We start from the raw sequence: 22,699 nt of genomic DNA, 5'->3' as shown, positions 1-22,699 counted from the left end.
TATGGCAAGCAAAAAGTAAAATAAAATTAGGATTACCCCAGAAGAATATTGATCGTTTGGACTGAAGGATCTACCAGTCAGGGGAAATACCAAGTCTATTCTTCTGACCTACATCAACTTCTGCATTCCACATGAATATACAAAACCAGAAACTGCACAGATTAAGTTACTAGTACAGCCTCACATTGCAAGGTATAGTAGTCCATTTTCTTAAGAACCAGCCTGGGAAAAAAAGCACCACAATAACTTGGTGATTCTCATTCAACCATATCAATCACTCTGACCTTCCCACTTAATAATGCTTTGCCATTATATACCATTAGTGGAATTCTCTATTTTTTTTTCAATCAGGATAGTCTTGTACATCTTGTTACCCACTATACTGAATAATGCCTGACACAGATGTACTGACACCTGGAAGGTTCTTGGCAGCTCCCATGCATTTGCAAATTTCAGTCAAGCAACAAACCTAGGAAGCTTGTAAAATTTTTGGCAAGACTCCATCTGTACTAAACCACCAGGCTGGATTATGCAATTATAGAAAGGATTTAAACATGGAAAAATAAAAACCTTTAAGTATAGTTTGTTATCTAGCCATTTAAGTTATGGAATTTAAAACATTTAAGGATCCTGAAGCATGGAATTCTTATGCTATGCATAGCTGTACAGTTCATTTGAATTTTCTCCATCCCTCCCCTTCGCATTTCTGTATCTGATTTATACACATTTTAAAATCTGACGGGATGTTAATCATGAACAAATATATTGTGACATTAGCTAAAGTCTGCTAGTTTACCCCCCCCCCGCTTCATCTTATATTAGTGCAAAATCCACCCACACAGAACTAGATATTGCCTCTTCATGAACTGATTTTCAAAAAGGAGGAGGAGGATTCAGGAAGCCACAGGCCTGTCAGCTTGATGTCTCAACCGAGCAAGTACTTTGAACAGATTATCAAGCATCTCTCTGTGAGAACTTGGATTGGCATGCAACAATTAACAGGAGCTAGAATAGGCCAGTCGCAAGCATATCATGCCAGGCTAACCTTATCTCCATCTTTGATTGAGTTACTAGCTTAGAAGATCAGGGGAATACTGTAGACTGGACTGCAACAAAGCCTTCTACAGAATGCCATGTAATATTATCCTTAAAATGTTAAAATATGGATGAGATAACAGTACTGTTAGATAGACTCATAATGGGCTGAACAACTGCATCTAAAGAGTACTAATTAATGGTTCCATCTCATCTTGGATGAAAATACTGACAAGCAGCTTGGATGGAAGTATTGAGTGGATTCTGTCCTAGGAACTATGCTGCTCAATATCTTTATCAATAGCTTGGCCAAGGGAGTTGAGGGGACACATATAAAGTTTGCAGAGGATACAAAACTGGGAGGAGTGGCTAACATTAGATGAAACAGAGAAGTTTCAGAAAGATCTAGTGAGGCTTGAGCAGCAGGCTGAAACAAACAAGATGGAATTTAACAAGAAGAAATGCAAAGTCCTGCATCTAGGCAAGTAAAATATAACACACAAGTATAGGATGGGGGAGACCTGACTTGGCAGTTATACATGGGAAAAGGATCTGGGCATCCATGTTGATCACAAGTTAAACATGATCAGTGGTGTAATTCAGCTGCTCAAAAGTCAAATGCTATCTTGAGCAGCACTAACAGGAGCACAGAGTCAGATCATGGCAACAAACTGCTACTTTCTATTCTACTCTGCTCAGACTCCATTTTGAATATTGTGTCCAGGTCTCGGTATCACAGTAAAAAAAAGACAAACTGGAACAAGTTAAGAGATGGGCTACTTAGGGTCTGGAAATGAAGCCCTATGAGAAACAGTTAAAGGATCTGAGTATGTTTAGTGTTCAGAAAAGACAACTGAGGCAAAACATGATAGCAGTCTTCAAATATCTAAGGGTTGTCACACAGAAGAGACAATGGACTTGCTCTCTATTGTCCATTCTAATTTTAGATATTATATTATCTCATTTGTAGCCTAAACATAGATTGTTTTGGATTTCACTCATGGGTCCCAGTCAGGCTGTTTTATAGGCATACTTTAATTCTGTCTTAAATTTTTATTTACTGGTTTCTTAAGCTAGACTGTTTTATAGATGCTTACAGTTCACCTATATGATCATTTCTTATACTGGTCTGAGACCACAATAAAATGACTGAGGGCATGATCAGAGCCAATGAGTTAACACTAGAAGGAAACAAGTTTGGACTAGACATCAGGAGGAACTTCCTGACTGTATAAGCTATCAGCTAGTGGAAGAGGCTACCTTACAATGAGCTGAGTTCTCCTTCACTGGAACTTTCCAAACATAGGTTGGATGATTGTCTGTCAGAGATGCTCTAGTGAATCCTGGACTGAACAAGGGTGTTGGGCTAAATAACCTCAAAGGTCCCTACAAACTCTATGATTCTCTGGTGTTTAATTTACTGTGTGTGTGTGTGTGTGTGTGTGTTTAATTAACAAGACCTTGCAGGAAGATTTTTTAAAAATAGTTTGGACTGTATGTGTGATGGAAAGTGTCTATGAAGAAGAGGAGGATGTGGGGGATAGCAAAGAGAGCAAGGAAGGGAAAGGAGGCAAAAGACAAGAGTCCGCAGGGGGAGCGTGGGAAGCATAAGAGGTTCAGGGTAGCTGCTCCCTAGAATCTCCCAGGGTATATCCACTAGTTGTAGTAGTATAGATTTAACCTGGCAAGATTCTGTCCATATGGTGTAAGCAAATAAAGGAACTTAATTCAACTGGACACTTTCACCATTGTTTCTTGGGCAGGGCCTGACAATATGGTTGGAAAGTTAAATGCCTGGCTGTTCAGTTCTTTGCACCAAGCCAACAGTGCAAAGTGCCTGGAAAAATCCATCTTAATGCCACAGAACAGAAGGGGGGGGAGGTTGATAAGGCACAAAAGACTGTTCTAACACTATAAAAGGTGAGTAGACTTGTGAGATACACACTGCAAGCAAACAGACTGAAATTCATAGAACTTGCGCTTTTGCTCAATATTATTTCACAAAGCTTTTAAGCAAAGAAGATGGATTTAGCATTCAAGAAAGTAACTATAAAGAGGACCACCGAAGTGTATGAGCAGTACAGGACTATACTGTGGAGCAATGGGTCACACGTATCTAATCTTAAAGATATATAAAGGGAAAAACACCTGGCACTAAATAAAAGTCTCAATTATTTGAGTACAAGAGAACAGCCCTGCAGTCCAGCATTCTGTTTCTGCCATGATCAATCAGATGTTTACCAGAAGTCCACAGGAACACGCTCATACCCTTTTTGTGAGTCTCAACAACTACCAGGAAAGAGTGATTACCTCTGATACTAGTAATAATATATAGTCATCATAACAAGTAGCCACAGACAGCTTTATCTTATATGAATGTGTGTCATTCCCTTATTACATTGTTTAACTATACAATGTATGAAAAAAAAATGCTGTCTTTGGTCTGCAATGAATACCCCATAATTTAGCTTGACTGGATGACTCTGGCTTCCAGTTTTAGGAGAGAGATTCCCCCTGGTCATTTTCTCCCCATCATCATTGCCATACCATTCACCTTTTCTTTCAACTAAAAAAAAAATCCCAAATACTACAATCTTTTTTCATAGGAAATGATTCAGATTCCTCTTTCCTCCATACACTCTGGCACAGAGTCAAATCTTAAGGGCATGTTACATATTTCTGGCATAGATTAGAAACTTCGTATTTTATCTTGGTTTTAAACTTTGAAAACCTAGGAAAATAAGGTCTTGGCCTGGCACTGAAACAACAGCAAAGCAAGCACTAGATGAGCCTTCCTGGAGCAAGAAATCTAAAAAATAGGAAGTGAGGGCACTACTGGGAGAGGCCTACTACACTACTGAGGAGGGACTCTGGTGATGATCCAATACACAAAAAGGCTGATCTGGAAGCAGACTTTCCGTTGAGTAACCTGGTCTCAAGTTGAACAAATAGCTTTATAGGCAAGCACTGGCAATGGAAATTGTGCTGGGAACTGTATAATTAACTAGCCTTGGGCATCAGATAAAATGCACGTAATTAAGTTTATTAATGACATTAGAGATTCTAATACAAAATGCTACCCAGTTTTTCTGCAGGAAGGAAAAGATAGAAGAAGGGGTGTAAAAATACAGGCAGATTATAAACAGAAAACAATATTATTATTCCAATACAATACAATAAATAAATAATATTGAGGCAGGGCATTGACACCCCGCCATGCCCCTGAAACCCACTTTCTTGTTAGAGAAATTGCTGTATCTGGGAATGAAAATTGGAAAAGCATACCTATCCTACAAGGTCAAGATGCTCTTCAAAATCAAAATATGGAGGATTTGTTTTTTGTTTGTTTGTTTTTTTACAAATTCTATCTAAGCATTTTTTTGGTAAAGGCAAAATCACTGCTTTCAAAATAGTTTGACTAATTTCACTAACTTCAAAATGCTACACTTATTCCCAACAATTTAAAATTCATGATTCCATCTTTCAGAGGTATTATTTCCTTACTAAAACAGGTTTCCCAAACAGATTGAAAATGCTATTTTCCTCAGTATCAAATCTTTAATGCAGGCAGCCTCAAGAACAGAAAATGTGCACTACCATAATAAATTATAATTTACAAATTTTCTTCTATAATTTTCAAATTTACTGGAATTCACCAACCTAATTGGTAATCACATAAAATACCCTTTTAAAAAATAAGGGGGGAGGGGTATGCCTAAAGAAACAATATTTTTTTCTGTCCTAATTGTGAACAAGTCTGCTTCCCACATAAACTGGGCTATGACACTAATCCAACCAAGCCAAACAAAAAGCAGCTAAATTCAGACTTTAATTTATCCTAGCACTTGTTGCTAGGAAACCTTTCATCCTGAGGGTCATTTTGTTGATTATCATTTATTAGGCACATGTTTAAATCATTTTAAAAGACAAGCTTCATTTAGTTTTTTGCACCAAGTGAGCATATACATACATACACACACTCACTCATACTTTTTTTTCACCATTAATTACAAGTTCACCTTCAGGGCATGTTAAGAAATGTTTGCATTATTGTTCCTGTAGTGATGAAACATTCTTTTCAGAAGGCTATTGGGCACTGCATACTTTGTACACAATGCAAGTATTTGTTATAATTAACATTCAGTTTTTTTCTGGAATGGACTTTGCTAATGCTCTACTTCTTGCTACAGAGGGAAAGCTTTTAATTTTAGGCTACATCACTTGAAACCTCAGCATCCCACTCGGAGCTCCAGGATAAACTGATTATGAACCATTATGCACCTGCACTGAAAATGACCTCATTTTCATGATTTCTAGTATGTCCTTGGTAGGACAGGAAGGCCATTTCTTAATGGGACTTGACATCGATTTTAAAAACAAAACATACAGGACCTGCAAAGCTTACTGAAGAAATTCAGCTACATACACTGGCAAAGCTATCTGTTTAAACTAAATACCAGACAGCTAATGTGGTCTAAACCTTGCACTGAAATCTTTCCAATTCCTCTATCCAACACTAACAGTCCTCTTTCTCTGATCCACAGAGGATGATGGAGATTCAAAGCAAGCAGATACCACATGTACAAAATGCTTCTGTATATAGATTCTAGAGCTCTGAAACAACTTGAAAATTAGCTTTGGACCAGGAAGATTCATATTCACTACATAGCCATGTGTGAATCATAATCTACCACAGTTGTTGTGAGGAAAAGAAGGTATCTTCTTTCAGACGTTTAGAGTATAAACATACCACCTTTCCTATCTCTTGAATCTCTTTTGCCTAGACTCATAGTAGACTCTTTACTAAAGAAGGACGCCAGAAACAAATATGGAATTTTCCATCTGTTAGAAACATACTTTTTCAAAGAAAGAGTATCTTCATATGAATACACACGGATGGGATTCACACATTATATTAAGCCATTTAGCTTCACTTAGTTTTGATTCAGCATCTTGTGGAAATACAACCATTGTACGTCAACCACAATTTATGGATTAGCAGAATACATGAGTCCAATCTACTGTAGTTTATTCAACAAAACATGTTTGAATACAATATATAAACAAAAATATGTTCATTTATTAGTGAGAAATTTTCTTGAAAAATTAAATCAAGATACCTGGTAAATGAAGAGAGGCAAAAGAAAACCAAAGATTAGGAAAACAGAGAAAGGCTGGGAACATCACTTAATACAGTTCTGAATCTGTTTTGTACTGGGAAATGGCCTTTGCATTTGGTTCTCTATCTTGTTCCCTATGCCCTTCCAACATATTTATGAGCCATAGGAGATCACTGAATTTAGAAGGAGGGGTTAGATCAAATGACCAGGCTAATAATACAGAACTTTATTTTTACTTTTCAGCTGATACTAATGAAACTATGGATGAATGTAGTGAGAAACTAGGTCATGTGTGAGTAAACTGCAGCTCACTCCAGTAAATATCCAGCCCAGGATTGAGATTTCAATCTGTTCTGGAAGCTACAACATTCCTTCTAAAAGATGATATGAGGCTCTTGGATCTGCCACTGCTCCTGGAAGATCAAGTGGCAGTGGTGGCCAACTCTCCCTTTGTTCAGCTCTACTCTCCAGCTCCACATTCAACATTCACTTAGGGGAGAGGAAAGACTTTGCTTCCTAGCCTTTCAAACTGGTTTTGAAAGACTGTCTTCTTCTGAGGTTTTTCAGGGAAGTAGGGGCAATGTTCAATTTTCAGATAGTGGTCTGAAAAAGACAGACTGACATTTTTACCTGCTTACTGCAGAAGAGATACAATGTTTGGCTAAAATGAGAAACATGATTAATGGAGATTTAATACAAACTATCAGATATGAACATACAGGTAGTCCTTGTTTAGCGACTGCCTCGGACAGTGACCATTCGCAGTTATGACAGTGATGAAAAAGTAACTTTGTGACCAATGTCTGCATTTACAACCTTTGCAGCGCCTCTCTCTCTCAGTCATGTGTTTGCCATTACAGTCAGTTAATACACAAGCTGTGCCTGACCCATTTTTTTCTCCCCCACCTTGCAGAGCAGAGAGATTGTCTAAACAGGCTATCTCTTCCTGAGCTGCTTTTCTCCACAGCACACCTCTAAAAAGTGCTAAAGGCAAGTTAACAAGCTCAGCTCTGTGACCTTACTTAGCCAGTTAGCAGCTGCTGCCTGAAACTGACAAGACCCTAATCAGTTTTACACTAAAGGCTTTTGTTTGCCTAAGTGGCTCACAAACAGCCAGCACTAACGCATATCTTTCAATGTGTATTCCCCATTGTGTGCCTGCTTACTCTCTTGTAATCCCTTCCTCTCCAATGATTTTTCACTTAGCAACCGCTTTGCTTAACAACCAAGTTGCTACTCCCAATTGCAGTTGCTAAACGAGGACTACCTGTACTTGCAAGTAGGTTCTGCATCTGTAACAATATCTGAATAGACACAGGAAATTTCACCATGCAGATTTCTCCTCCATATAGCAGACAATTTGTATATGATGTATTTCCCACACAGTACAAATAAAGTCCAATTATTCGCAGCAACTACATCTCCAAATTACAAAGGAAACTGCTTAAAACTTAATAACCTGCCATAAGGATGTGTTGCCATATAGGCTGTCTGTAAGTGTAAACTGGCCTTAAGTAAGGTTAATTGAAATTACTGTAACAATCCTAACATCATGAAGTTGCTTTTATCACAAGATAATATATTTGTTCAAGAATCCAACAATTATAGATTAATTCAATTTGGAAAAGAAATTGTGTCTAAAATACCAAGTCAACAATAGTAGGCATTAAATGTAAGTGAATAGTTTGAAATATTTTAAATTTGTTCAATTCTCAGCACTAGTAAAGGATGACAGCTATCAAAGTCTGGGCAGCCAACTTCAACTGGATGATGAAGGGATCATTTTGTAATAGAGGTCACAGTATACCCTTCAAATACAAGGACATTTTTTCCTGCTCATATTGCCCATTTTATTGATTCTAATTAAGCACAGACTCCTGCAGTTACAGAAGTTAATGCAATGTCTGAGTCAAAGGATTTCTAGAATGTATGTACACACTGCAAATTCATCCTTTTAAAAAGCAGATCTTTACTTTTCAAACTGTATCCCTAAATGACATTTAATGTGCACACAGACACTTTCTGAAATATTTTTCAAAGTGCATATTATTAACTGAGTTTATCACTAAAAACTAATGTTAGGGAAATGCTACACCTTAACATGAGTATTGCATTTAACATGTTGTAGGTAGTGGTAGTAAGAAAATGTGCTAGGTGCCATACAACCAGTACTGTGTTAATGCAAAACTGTAGAGTGGACTGCTTGCCCAATGAGGCCAGTGCCAACAGCGCTGCCAAAAATTAAAGGCCCACATTTCTCATCTCCTTCTAGTTCCATGAAGCTGTCACTGGCAAACCATCTCACTGGCTGCCTATGAAATTTATGGAGGTGCTTTTCCCAAATTGCTGCCCATCCATGTATGTCGGAACTTCATCTCCCAGGATTCTCAGCCAGCATGGCCATTAAATACACCAAATGGAAGATGGCTGGGATTAAAGATATTTTTCCACAGCATAACTTAATTTTTTTCCAAGCTATATTTTAGCACAGTTTGATTAATCTTCCTTTTCTGAGAAAGGATGGAATAACCAAAATACAGATTACCTACAGGCCAAAAATAGAAAGTCTTAAACAAGGATTTGAAACATATCAAACTCCATGCTATGGTACATTTTAATCATGGTTTGTTGAACAAAGTACAGTGAACCTTGCAGAAACACAACGTTTATATAGTTTGCACAGTTTACATGTGGTTTCCTGGCCACTGTTGGCTATTTTCATTTCTTTTTGAGATGCTCTTACCGTAAGAGTGTAATCAGATTCGAATATGACATGAAACAAAACAGGAATAAGAATAACCAAGGAAACTACAAACCATGCTCCCCCTTTACAGATCACACTAAGCCACACTTGCAATCACAAAGTCAACAATATTGTGGTTATTACCCTAAATCAAACCATAGCTTATTTACCCACCATGCCAAGCTAAAAATAAAACCACATTATGGCTGAGCAAGGTATTAGATCAATAACAACAATTTACAGGCAGCCCACATAATGGAATTGAGTAAAAACAAAAAGGCTATTCATCTTGCTCTTAGTGCTCCATCAGATATATAAATTCAGGTTGTGGCCCATGTAGAATATCAGATGATTAACAACAAGCAAGACTTCTTGGTTGCTGTGTAGTCACACTAGCTGTAGATAGCCTGGAGAATTACATTTCAATCTTTACATGCGAAAGTAGTTTAAATCTATAGTTTATAGTTACATTTCAGCTAAGCATATTACAGTCTCAGATTTTTGTCCTTATTCTCTAGAAATCTTGCAAAAAGGAAAACCCGCAGTGGTAGTGTTTATTGGTTAAAGAAGGTATTCAGATAACTTTTTTTTTTTTTTTTTTTGCTCTTCTCCAAAAACAGAAAGGATATAAAATAATGGAAGAGGAAGGTAACAAAAATTCTTAAAATGTGATTGCTTGAAGAGCCTAAGGATACTCATTTTGTTTAATTAAAGCTATTTAACTATAGGTGGTGACAAGCCTCAATGAAGTTTATTGCCACTTTAAAAGCTTTATGTTTTTCCAATTCAAATGAAAACAGTCTTTGTATAAACTAGTATTTTTCCTTTGTTCTCAATTATATTAAATAAAGAACAGAGATTGAATTTATTCATCCATCTTCTATTGTATTAATTTCCTTTTACTTTTCTTGCTCCTTCACATTTGTTTTTTCAGAATCATAATTGCCCTTCCCTCTCCGCAGAACAATGATAGAGGATGCTAGCAATATACTTTATTCCCATGGGTTCTGATATATTTTTAATTTAACTTACTGGTGACAAAAGCCTTGTAGCTGCTGAAGAAATCTCCCCATATGCTATCCACAGATCCCACGTTGAAGAAAGCAATCCTACAACAGGTTCTGTGAAAGAGAGAGAAAGAGAGACAGAGAGAAGATCTTGTTAATAATGGCATTCCAGTTGTGAAAATGCCTTCTCAAAGAGACTGGTTTCAAGATATGCCAAGCATACTGTTCCTATACCATTAATAAAAACTACAACAACAATCACAAAAACAAAAGTCTCTAGTAATATATCACTTATGACTTTCACCTACATCTACTGTAAGTTCATTCCTCTATTTCTCAAGAGAATTTTTCTTAAAGAAACTGCTAAGGAAGCAATGTGTAAAATGAGTTGTATTCATGAAACCTCCCATTTCAGAACTTTGATTTCATATCCTGCTTTGTAATCAAAAACTGAATCAGTTCCACCATTACAGTTTATACCACAAACGCCCTTACATGTTGATTAGGGGTTTTATGTCTTCTTCCCATACTGTGAAATGTGGCAGTAAAATATACTTCTTGTGAGACAAAGTCAAGTCAAAGATCTCTTGAGCGTTTGCCACTAACTTGACAGGCTGAGACACAATACCCTTGCCTGCGGAGGCTGCTGCTTAGTTGTTTGTGTCTGAAGTGTGAAGCCTGAAGACAGCATGACAGATCACTTCCAGTTCAGCCAGCCAACTGGCACCCTTGATGCCCACATATTATCTGGGCACAGTGAAAAGAAGCCCCAATTCACAAACTGGGCTATTGTGCTAAATTCACTGGCATTGCATATTTGTGTTAGTACTGTGTTTGTGTAGTATATAGTATTTGTACTTCCTAGTTTGATGTTTTTCTCTTCTCTCCTTGGCCAACACTCACTGGGCACTGCATCAGGATAGAAGATTCATCTCTTCCCTCCCACAAGCCCAGGACAAGGTCAATACTGCATTACTGTACCTGAAGGTACCCAGGATATTTACGTTCTACAGATGAGCTTATTATGAGCAATTAAATCTATGGCCTAAAGTCCAAAGATAAAAACTTACTCAGACTCCCTTTTCATTGTAGTTCTCATGAAAAGCATCTTTTATGATGCTTCCACAAAACACTGCAGCTCATCATAATTAAGTTCAGTAATGTACGGCTATTTACGTAAGGACAGAGAGTTCTGGCGCACTTGAAAGTAATATAATTTGACCCATTAGATTAAAAAAGAGCAATCTATGGTGGGAGTGTTGACCTTCAAGTAAAGGGCAATCTTTAAATGTTCTGTTGACATCTGAACTAAAGAAAGAACAAAAATATCACCTCCCTTACCATCTGTACAGCCTATTCGACAGCACTCTACTTTTCTGTTTACTATGGTTTACCTGAAATGATGGCAAGTTATAATTAACAAGTAATAAACCAAAGTAGAATAATTTTTTTGAAGGTTAAAGATTATGCCAACTTTGAAAAACTATGCTATTTATGTTTAAAAGCATATAAATTGTTTCACATTATGGGACATTTTAAAAAATGTCTAAAATGATATTCTATACAGTAACTCATCTAAAAACCGGCCCTTTAACTTACATTTTGTAGGAAAAAACTCTACAGTCCTGTCACTGCTACTTTGGCTGATAAACTGCTGTTCAACAAATAATTCTTCTCTGTTCATCTATAATAAAGAACTATTAATCCTTTCAACAATTGCCTTCTTTGCCATTTCACAGTGCAAATCAATATGAGCCCTAAGAAACATCTCAAACTGAACACGTGATACATTGATTAAGGATCTAATTCTCTGTACATATAAATAAAGCACACAGCATTTATAAAAGAACGCTGTTCAGAAATGCTATTAGACTGTCTCTGGATCCACAGGGTTCGAAAAAGGACAATGAGCCCTTCTCTCTTTTGCTCTTTCAGGGCTAGAAATGATAGTGGATTGGCTCACCTGCTTTCATACAGTGCAGGCAGGCTTTCCCCACCCCAACCCCTTTATCAGCTTGGTAGCTCCCATACCCAAAGACACCCTGTTAAAAACAAACCCACCAAGGAAGAGTGTTAATTAATTCTTGTCAATTGCAGAGCAAGTGAAAATGTGTGAGTTAGGATTCTGTATTTCCTGGCAGCCAAAGAGAAGTACATCTCAGACCCTCACTAACAAGGTAAATAATGTTAGTTACATGAAAAGTAGGCAACTGTTTGGACTTCTGGTACACTACAATGTTAAGAGCATCTTGTGAATGCTTGCACAAAAGGCTTGCCAAAGAAGGGTTTGTTATGGCACTATAAGCAACAAGGTATCTTTTAGAGCTGTGCATCACTTTGTATTTGAGAGTAAAAAGGTGCTTCAGAGAGTGCAACTCCTCTGCAAATGCATCTTCTCCTGGAATCACGCTGAAGCTACAAAGGGTGGACAAGTGATTGGAGGAAAAGATGCAGCTGCTTGAAGGAGTTGCAATCAAAGGCTACCCAGGTGCTTCTGCAGAAGACAAAGCACCTTCATGTCACACTGTAAGTAGCTGAAGGGAGCAGGGAAGGAACACGTTGAAAAGACTGCAGAAGGAGGAGCAGGTGGGGTGGGAGCTGCTGAGGAGAGGAGAGGAGCAGTGTCCCATGCACCAGCTTTATTCTATTCCTCTGGCCAAACATTGCTTCATCTGGAACCCAGAACAATCAAAACATTCTAAGTTTCAGTTCTGCCAAACATGGCAGTAGTGAAACTGTTTAGCAGGATTTTTCAAACACAATAGTTTGTTCCAGATTGAAACAAAGCATATTTTCCATTCCATGCACACTCCTGCTTTTAAACTAATTTCAGGTAATACTACCTACAGCTTCTCATACCATACAGTCTAGATGTACCATTATTAAGTAAAAGTGGGAACAGAAACTCCTCCTGTTGGTTTCTGTAAACCTGGCACCCCCAGATATGTTGGGACTCATTTGCTAGAATTCTCCAAGCTAGGCAGAAATTTTGGAGTTACAGTTCCCAATGCCTCTGAAGGGCACCAGTTTAGAGAAAGTTGATTTAAACGAACATTAAAAATCAGCCATTTTTAAAGTTAAACAAATAGTAACCATAACAAAATAATGAAGCAAGTAAAAAAATTTAAAAAAAAAACTTTTTTAGTGTTATACAAATACTAATTGTTGATTCAGATCATGTTAAGAGTGTAACCAGTATACTTGTTTTCTTGAACTTATAACATTCTTAGAATACTAACAAATAAAAAAATGCAAGCCTATCCAATGACTTATTGGATAGTTTTATTACTATTCTTGTTTATATTTGCTTCAAATCTGATTGGCTTAGAGGTGTTCCTGCTGAAACTGGAAAGCTTAATTGATTTAATAAGCAATTCTCTTTTTGCCACTGTCCAAATGTTAGTATAGAAGATTCAGAGTAGATTTGCAAGGATACCAAGCCCCCCTAAAATTTGGCACAGAATCAAATCTAAATTATCAGCCTCTGATCAGCTGTCACAAAACTGCAAGTTTGAACACTTTAAACTGACAATCTGTTTTCTGCAAGTTGAAACACCATTCATCTTTTAGACCTCCTTTTATTCCACAGGTCACAACACTTCAAATGTTGAAAATGTTGCATCGTCACATAGTTAGCCCAAGTGCATTCATCTTCTTCACTTAAGCATTTCTTACTTTGTACAGTCAAGCCTCATCATGTCCGCAACAGCCTCTCACCACAAAATAAGGAGGAAAACTTGCTGTTGCACAGTGCCATTTGTGCTGCAATGCAATGCAAAGTGTTTAACCCGCAGATATTTATCTGCTCTCATGTATGTCAGAAATCCATATAAAACAGCTATTGTGGAACCACCCATTCATTTTTGAAATTACCCAAATATGATAGCAAAGCATCTGTGTACATACCCCAAAACTCTTTAAATCTAAATGGTATTACTGCTTCTAAAGACATTTTGAAATACTACTAAGCTTTGTAAGGATTCTTTAATTTTTTTCTTGGTAGTTCCTTGATTAGGGTATTTATTTCTCCTCCTCAGCTATTTGTACAAAAACAGAAAAAAAACTTAACTGGTAACCAAATATTTCCACAGCATGTCAAAAACACAGTTCCTATTCTACAATATATATGTTTTTCATGCGTAAGGGAGGCCTAGAACTCAGTCTCCTGGTTTCTAAGCCAACACCTTAACCTCTACATCAAACTGGCTCTCATTTCAGTAGAAATATCCTAGCAAGAAAGAAAGCAAAAGAAATGAGTTTTGTTCTGCTCAATGTGACTTTAATAACTCCACAAAAGCAGCAGAGCAGAAAAATAACTGAAGCCAAACTTCCCAGGCTAATGGAAATTTTCAAAATTCCAAGCGGCAGATAGAGCAGGCGTTGAGACACCACACCATTTGGAAATGGACTTTCACAATGCCTTAAGCAATGTCCTACAACAGAGGGGGCTTCTAGGACTACCCCATCCTGCCCCATGTCAAACTCCTTCTTGACTCCCATCTCTCTGAAACATCCTTTCACCACCAGTTCCCATGGCATTTTCTCATCCTTCCGTTCTCTGTAAACTTGGAAGTTTGCAAGGTAGTCACAACAGCAAGAGAAAGCATGAAAGATGGAAACTGCAATCTTCAATTCCCAACAGACAGCTTTATGCATGAATGACAGCATCTCAGGATCCCATTCAATAAAGCTGCATGCCCTTTACTGTTCCAATGTGTTCACTGGAAACTTCTCGGAATAATGTTGATTTCTCATCTGTCAGGAAATCTGACAAGCAGAAACATGTTCCTGAAGGGTATCTGGAATGGACACACCAATTCCAGGTGATAGCTTAGACTAGCTGTTAGAAAGTCTAAAAATGAGTCACACAGGAAAAGAATTTACTACTCACTTAAACTAATACAGATGTTTACAAAGATATTATAATCTGCAAAAAGGGTTATACTACTACGTAAATTAGGTATGTACAAATGAGAAAAGCCCAAAATTGCACAAACCTAAAGCAACTGATTTTTAAAAACACTATATTTGGAAGTAAGTAGAAATAATCCACAATGCTGAGGGAACACCTATTTTTAAAAAAGCCTCAGTATCCTGTGTTGGTTGGTTTTTTAAAATTTGATATTTCACTGCATCATTTGCTCAGGGTTATATACTTTTGCAAAGTAGGTCTTAACCTTCTGGACTACAGCTGAGGAGTGCTGAGGTTACAGCTTTATATTTTTTTTTATCCATAAGGGTAAATGTTTCATTTCAGCATTATTTCCCAGAAGAGAAGACTAATGCTAAGAAAATATATTAAGAATCTCTCCTGTCATTCTCTGACAACATCAGCATGTCTTACTGAGCTATAGATATAAGCTATCTACTGAGCAGTTGAACTCCTTTCTTTTGAGAAACTTACAACAAAATGGATAAATTTCCTTTTCAATGCATTACTTGCTCTAGCAATTGTCAAGGTAAATTTTACTTAACTGAAATATCTAAATGTATTTGACAAAACCCCTGTGAAAGGAAATGCTTTAGAATGCAAATGTCTCCTGAGGTTCATCACTGAAATTCACTGTGCTGAGGGCTTGTTGCTTTTTTCATTAGGACAAAAGTGACCATAGGGCATTTTTACAATAAATGAGAAAGGAAACATCTTAATTTTGCAGCTTATTGATAATAACTTTGGGAACACAGAAATGTGTACCTATCTTACTCATGAAAAAGAGTCTGTACTAATTAATTAGTATAGCTACTAATAATAAATATTAGGAAGTTCAGTATTTTATTTGGAAAAAAACTGTTTCCAAAAGCCAAATTTTCTTTATAACACAAGAATTAGTATATTTTCAGGGTTACAATCTAGAACAAATCTGCTGAAATGAAACTCAGATCTCAATGCTTAAATGTTGTAAAGCTGGTTAGGAAATGGCAGGCAATGGCAATGGAATTGGGGGGGGGGGCTTTTTACCTTCCCTCACGCAGCATTCAAAAAAAGCTGTGATTAATTTTCTAACAGTTTTAATTATTAATTTCATTTTATCTGTAAAGTAGTTATATTAAAAAGCAGAAATACAAAATCCATTTATTAGACCAACTCAAGTTTTATATCATAGTAAGCTTTCAGGTTTCCAAGAATATAACATAAGGCACCTTGAAGAATTAAATAAAGACCATCAGAAGAAAAAGAGAAAAATTAACAGGCAAAGGCTATATTTATCAGAAAAAAGATACTCTAGTGTTTTTGCAAAGATTCACCTTTTGCATGCAAAACATTTAATCATTTCTGGATTCTGAAAAAAATACAAGCCAATAGAAGAGCTGAGTTTTTTGAGAAAAGCATTAACAGCTATGAAGAAGCTAACTATGGTCTTCTCATAGAAATCTGGTTGACCACTCTAGCCAAAGAATGCTAGGTTGTTTGACTGAGCCTTGCTCTTCAGATGTCAATTTTGGTATGTATACATATGTCCACCTTTGACCAAGCTTCAAACCAGGCCACAACTGAAGGTCTGGTTCTGCTTCAACCAAAGAAAGGTCAGAAAGTTCTGGAGGAAGACTACATGATCAAGGACAGGCTGCTAGATTGCACAGCAAGCACTCAAGGAGGGTAAAATGAACTGCTGAAAGGTAGAGCAGGACAGGGTAAAATCAATGGATGTATGGATGTCACAACTTAATGTACCCCATCTAGATCACAAAACCAGTTTAATATTTTAGGCTCAACAGTTAGCTAACTCCTTTCTGTTTGAAAACCCTGCCAAAAGGAAACCTTGGCCCTGCAAGTAAAGACTGCTTGATTCCTAGTCATCCAAGGGCAGGTGGAAATTATAAATAAATGTGCAATGATATCATCAGAAGATGCAACTGATATACTTGCATTAGATGTCATGACACCATTATTACAATCACATCATTGGTGCAATACTGTCACAGCATGTGCCCAACTTTTTAATTATTAATGGAAATAAACCATTGTTTGAAGCTGACTTGTTTCAATTAACTATATTTAAGATGAACTATGCTGGGATTTGTACATAGCAAGTCATACTTAGGATTAAAAATAACAACAACCCAAGACAAATTTCCAAAATTTTCCACCACAGGAAGAGAGGGGAAGATGGGAGAACTTAAGTCTTTTTCTCTAGCTTTATTTTTTAATGCTAGATGAAGATTGTTGAACTTTAAATCCAAAGCAGCCAATGATAATAGAAAGACAGATGTCCAGTTAATGTTACAGATCCCCAAAGCAAAGTGCTTTCATGGTAAAAAAGCTGCATACTATCAATGCATAAGTATCACAACAAAGAAGTCAGTGCCAAGTTACCAAAAATCATAAACTGAATGGTAATTACAGAATCCCTTGCAATCCCCTAACTAGGGGGGGGTTTCAGCTTATTTAATGAATTTGTTATATCAATATCCCACCTTTTCTCTAAGAACTCAAGACATCTTACATTGAGATTACCCTTCATTTTATCCCCATTACAACATCCCTTGTAAAATAGGGTGAGGAGAAGGAGAAAGGTAAAGTCCAAAATCAGTGGATTTCCATGGCTGAGGTCTGACTTGGAGTGGATCTAATCCGAAATCTGATTGACTATACCACAGCAGGTCTCTCATTAACTTCCCAAGTGTGATCATAAATACAACCAGATTTTATGCTAAAACCATTTACTTTTAAATATATTGACAGATGATGCCTTGTGGGAAGGGAAACAAGGACAGGAAAATCCACCAACCACTTTCCTTAACTTTTCCTATGTTAAGACTGAAAGGACAGCTTCAATTGCAGGCCTCAATGCTAAGGTAGAACAGGGCAGAGCAATTTATCCCAGCATACTTCTCTGCTGATTCAAGGACTGGAGGAATTAACATAGCCTAAATGGGGTACTGCAGAATTCCATTTCATTCTGCAACCTTCACAGAATACTCCTCTGGAAGTCCAGATTTAAGAAACATTTTTAAGAGGGGGAAAACCCATTTGAATTTTGCAGTCTGCCAAACTGCACTATGCTGCTGTGCTCATACCATGATTTCCGGGGGGGGGGGGGATCACACAAGATTGCACAATAACACCCAATGGATATTAAGATTGCTGATTGTTATACTTAAAGTTATTTGAATCTGATTAAGATTGCTGATTGTTATACTTCATGTTATTTAACATGCATGTGAAACTGCTTGGGAAAATCATTTTGAGGTTTAGATTACAATGTCCCCAACAGGCAAATGGCACACCTTTATTTTTATTTTCTGCATTCTAGAACTAGAAAGGTAATGAAAAACATTAAAAAATATTTGAAGACAGTTTCTAGGAAACTCGTGTTAATTTTCATGGAACACTCTTCTCCAGAGGTTGCTTTGGCCCCTTTTCTCTGCGTTTAGGAAATCTATAAAAATTCATTTCTTTCACAGGCATTTATTAGAAGATTTTAATAATTACCTTAGCACTATTTGTAATTTTTATTTTTAACTTTTTGAACTCTGATTTCATTTTTAAGTTTTGTTAGTGGCTTTGAATGTTCACCAGAGCAGAAAATAAGGGCATTTATTTATTTATGAAAATGTATATGTACATCCACATATAAATTCTGGGAGGATATATAATCTTATTTTGGCAAGCAGCACTTCCCAAATATACAAAGCTAAATAAAATACACCCATCCCTTTTGATGAACCTCATAAATTGCTAAGATTTTGCAGCTCTGGAAGCCAATACGACAGGATGAGAATACAAGCAGTATTTTATAAGACATTTAACAATTAAAGCCAGCATATACAATTGGATCCTGCTCTTGTATGCTGTGCTTTACAACTCCATCTGCTCCTGTTGAAACCCATATGATGGCATAACAACTGAGCTTCTTGCTAAGGGAGAATCATTATTTTCTCAATGTTTCTGTGAACATTCTTTCATGTAGGCTGAGACAACAGAAACATGATGGAAAGAACAACGGCTACCTTGTCTAAAATAACAACGAATTGTCTAAATCATTTACATGTTGAAAATAGTAATTTTCCTCCTTGGTGACCATTATATATATCAGAGACAACTCCCCCACAAAAAAGTGTGTGTGTGTGTGTTTGTACAGAAAAGTATACACATACATACTTTTTTGGGGAGGGGAGGTGCCTCTGAGTCTGTGTTGACTCCTGGCGACTGCTTGGACAAGTTCCTGCAGTTTTCTTTGCAAGGTTTTTCAGAAGTGGTTTGCCATTGCCTTCTTCCTAGGGCTGAGAGGGTATGACTGGCCCAAGGTCACCAAGCTGACTTTATGTCTCAGGCGAGACTAGAATTCAGAGACTCCCAGCGTCTAGTCTGTTGCTTTAACCAGTACACCAAACTGGCTTTCATACATACATACATAAATACATATACACACACACACAATTCTAATGAGCAAACTGAAAATAATCACAACACTGCTATTTATCCCACTGATGCTAGAAAACACCTTCAATAAACCTGGGGGAGAAAGAGAGTTGACCAAAAAAAACTTCATACACTGGAATTAAATTCTCAGCCAGGATTCATTCAGATAAGGGCTCAATAAACCAATAATTTCCACAGAGGGATTTCCATTACCATGTCTCAAGGTAAAGCAGGTTGCTACCAGTAATGGGGACTGCGTGTCTCTGTGTCTGCAGCTGCACTCCCTGGTTGAGCAGTCTCCAAAGCTCTCCTCCTGACCAAAGGCCTTCCTTGTACCTTTAAGGCTTCAAGCAGAGGCTCACCTGTAACTCCTGAACTTATGAATGCAGAGCAGTCTAAAAGGCGTAACCCAAAATAATTAACTGGGAAGGGAGGAAGAGTAAAACAAAGTCAATTATCAGTTTTAAATGTCTTATCACGTGTAGCAGGGACAGAAGCAAACCAGGTACTGTATTGGAAGGGTGGCTGCTGTTGAGGAAAAAAAACAGCAGGTAGCTTCTCCATGGATGTTTGACAAGAGAGTCCTGCTTTCCTCTCCAGCTCCTATCAGGTATGCAATCATGTTGCTTCTGTAGCTAATGTATTGCTTTTGTATAATTTTACTGATTTAAAGTTCTGCAGTACCACCCCTACCCCCAGTTAATTGAATGATGCTTAACTTAATTTGATCTGCTGCTTAATCTCTTGTTTGAGTTTCTAATATCTTTAAATAGCTGTTTCTTTTTTAATTATTTGAAATTACACACAAATGGGTTATTGCTGGGTTCACACAGGTGTTTCCTTGCTCAGCCAATTTGCCAAATAGGAAACTGGACTGTGCTACTAAGAGTAGTTGTCCTTTTGTCCTCGCATGTCACAACTCCAAATACAGCTAGGCTAGAATCTGGAATATCATCTACCTCTACCTCTATACGCACCACCGTCACAACATCATTCCTTTTTCATACTGGAAAAAGCACCGTATTTGTAGAACATGTCCTTATTTTGTTGCAAACGAACAAGATAGAAAGGCACTGATGCATTAGCCTTTGTTTTGTGGGTTTTTGTGTTTTTTGTATTGTTGCTTGTTTTTAAATGTTTTTAACAATTTGTAAACTGCCCAGAATCACTGGGAGTCAGGCAGCATATACATTTAAAATACTGTTATTAATCTGCAACTTAACATTTATCTCAAATGAGAATGTATACATTTCTTTGGGTACAGATGGGTGGATTTGGACACAGGCATTTCTTGTAGGCAGATTAATCCAATCTCTTAGCCTTGATACCCATCTACTTTTTTTTTTATGTAACCATAAAGGTAGTAACAAGAAGTATTTATCATACCTATAAACAACACTATAGCACAAACCTGTAATTCAAATCAAATGGATTATAAACATTTGATCCCATGCTGAAGCCCACATTTTTTCCAACCATACCCATACCTTTTAGGCAGAAAGATAAATGGTCATTCTGATGTATTCATCAGAAGAGGTAGAATATTTAAATTACTGTGGGGGGGCACGGCATTAAAATAAAAATCAACTTCTTATGGCTGAGCTATCAAATCATCTGCATGCCTATAAGCATTGCCAGTCCCCAGGCTATATCAGCTTTTTAAATCAAAACAAGAAAGACTCTAATGGTATTTTAGTTAAAGGCTGACTAATTCATTACTGTATTAGCTATACTTTGCAATTTGTAAGCCTTCAAGTTACCGCATGAAACTTTTTGTTGCAACAGTCCTCTGGGGTAAATTAACGTCTTCACCTTCTTGTCAGGTAATATTGTGTGACTAAGCAACATGACAAAGAACAGACAACAACTTATCTCCTACAGATAATGGCATTTCCTGCTACTCATGCCCTCTTGTAATGCTAAATAGTAAAGCTCTTGAACAAAAGCCAAAATGAAAGCCAGCAGCCCTTTTGAACTTATGGGGGGGGCTTTTTTCTTCCAATGATGCATTTTGTTAAATTTCTGCAAAGAAGGTTCTTACTTGACTAATATATTTCTTACTGTTTTGTCTGATGCTGTCCCCTGGATTTTGCTTGGCTGTAGCTCTGATTAGAATATGTCACGGGTAGGCAACCCAGTGCCTCCAGTCTCAATGGCTTCAACTTCCATCAACTCCAGTCTGCCTGAATGACCAGCAGAAAGATATTCTGGGAGAAATGCAATCCAAAAAATTAAGAGGGCATTAGACTGCTTACCTGAAAACATGGGGGTGGGAACTGGATCATGAAGAATATTCAGTCTGGCCTATTCAATGCTTTTTTTTAATGATTTTGATGAAGAGGTAGGATGAATGATTAGCAAATTTGCAGCTAACACAAAATTAACTGTGAAGGTTAATACCCTATACAAAAAAAATAAAATTCAAAATGAACTTGACAGTTTAGAGAGATGACCTGAAAATAAATTTATTAATAAATTTAACAGAGGCTAAAGGAAAGTTGTGCACCTGGATGGAACAAATCAAAAGGAAATATTTTGGTGGATGGTACCTAAACCGACGTGTGTACAGGTAGTCCTTCGTTAACGACCACTTGCTCAGGGACCATTCGAAGTTATGATGGCACTGAATGAGTGGCGGTTATGACTGGTCCTAAGCTCCAGCCACACTACCATGCCTGCAGTCATGGGGTCATGATTTGCGACCTTCCCTGCTGGCTTCCCACAAGCAAAGTCAACAGGGAAATTAGCAGGGAAAGTTACTCGGGTAAGCCTCCCCAACCCACACACCCTCCCTGAGCCTCATTGTCCTTCTGCAGCACATCCTTGGCCACTCATCCACCCTCCCCTTCCCAGCAGCAGCCACCCCAAGCCCCACTGCATTCACTCACTGCACTCATGCCATGCCTCAGCAGTCACCCACGCACTCCCTCGCTCCCTCTCCCACCTGGCAGCAGCCACTTACCTGCCTGCTGGCCTGCTTGCAAAGCACCCAGGACTTGCAACTTCCTATCTTTGGTTGTTGGAAGCCAGCAGGAAGTTGTGAGGAGCTGCTCACTTAATGACTTACAATCCTTGCTTAATGACAGCGATGGGTACAGCAGGGATCACCACTGCTAAGCGATGCGGTCACATGACATCGTGCTTTATGACCACACCGGTTAGCGATGGAAATTCCATTGTAATTGCCATTGTAACTCGAGGACCACCTGTATGCCCAAGTGTATCTAGCAGCCAATATCTCCAGTTCATGAATATTTGATTGAAGCTTTTGACAGCCATCTACATATTGACCTAATGTCTTAGAATAGTAGTCAATTACAAGGCGAGTATGAGCAAACACTGTAATATAATTCCAAAATAAGGCAAATGCAATTTTATGATGCATCAAGTGAAATAATTTCCAAATCACAAAAAGAAACCATTTTACTTT

At 37.6% G+C, this 22,699-nt stretch overlaps 1 protein-coding gene across 7 annotated transcripts in view; it reads right to left on the bottom strand.

Moving 5' to 3' along the window:
- SEMA4D (semaphorin 4D) overlaps positions 1-22,699 on the bottom strand; it is a 124,602-nt gene that overhangs the window by 74,553 nt on the left and 27,350 nt on the right. For all 7 annotated transcript variants that reach the window (XM_088130235.1, XM_088130236.1, XM_088130234.1 and 4 more), the window contains exon 2: positions 9,931-10,019. The gene's annotated coding sequence lies outside the window, so the exon portion shown is untranslated. The remainder of the gene's footprint in view (positions 1-9,930; positions 10,020-22,699) is intronic.

This window comes from Python bivittatus, unplaced genomic scaffold, assembly GCF_059951505.1.
Source record: "Python bivittatus isolate LINGU-HERP-01145 unplaced genomic scaffold, Pbiv_v1 ctg000850_np1212, whole genome shotgun sequence".
Classification (NCBI taxonomy): Eukaryota; Metazoa; Chordata; class Lepidosauria; order Squamata; family Pythonidae; genus Python; species Python bivittatus.
The sequence above is the reverse complement of the archived record's forward strand: the minus strand, read 5'-3'. Positions and strand labels throughout refer to the sequence as shown.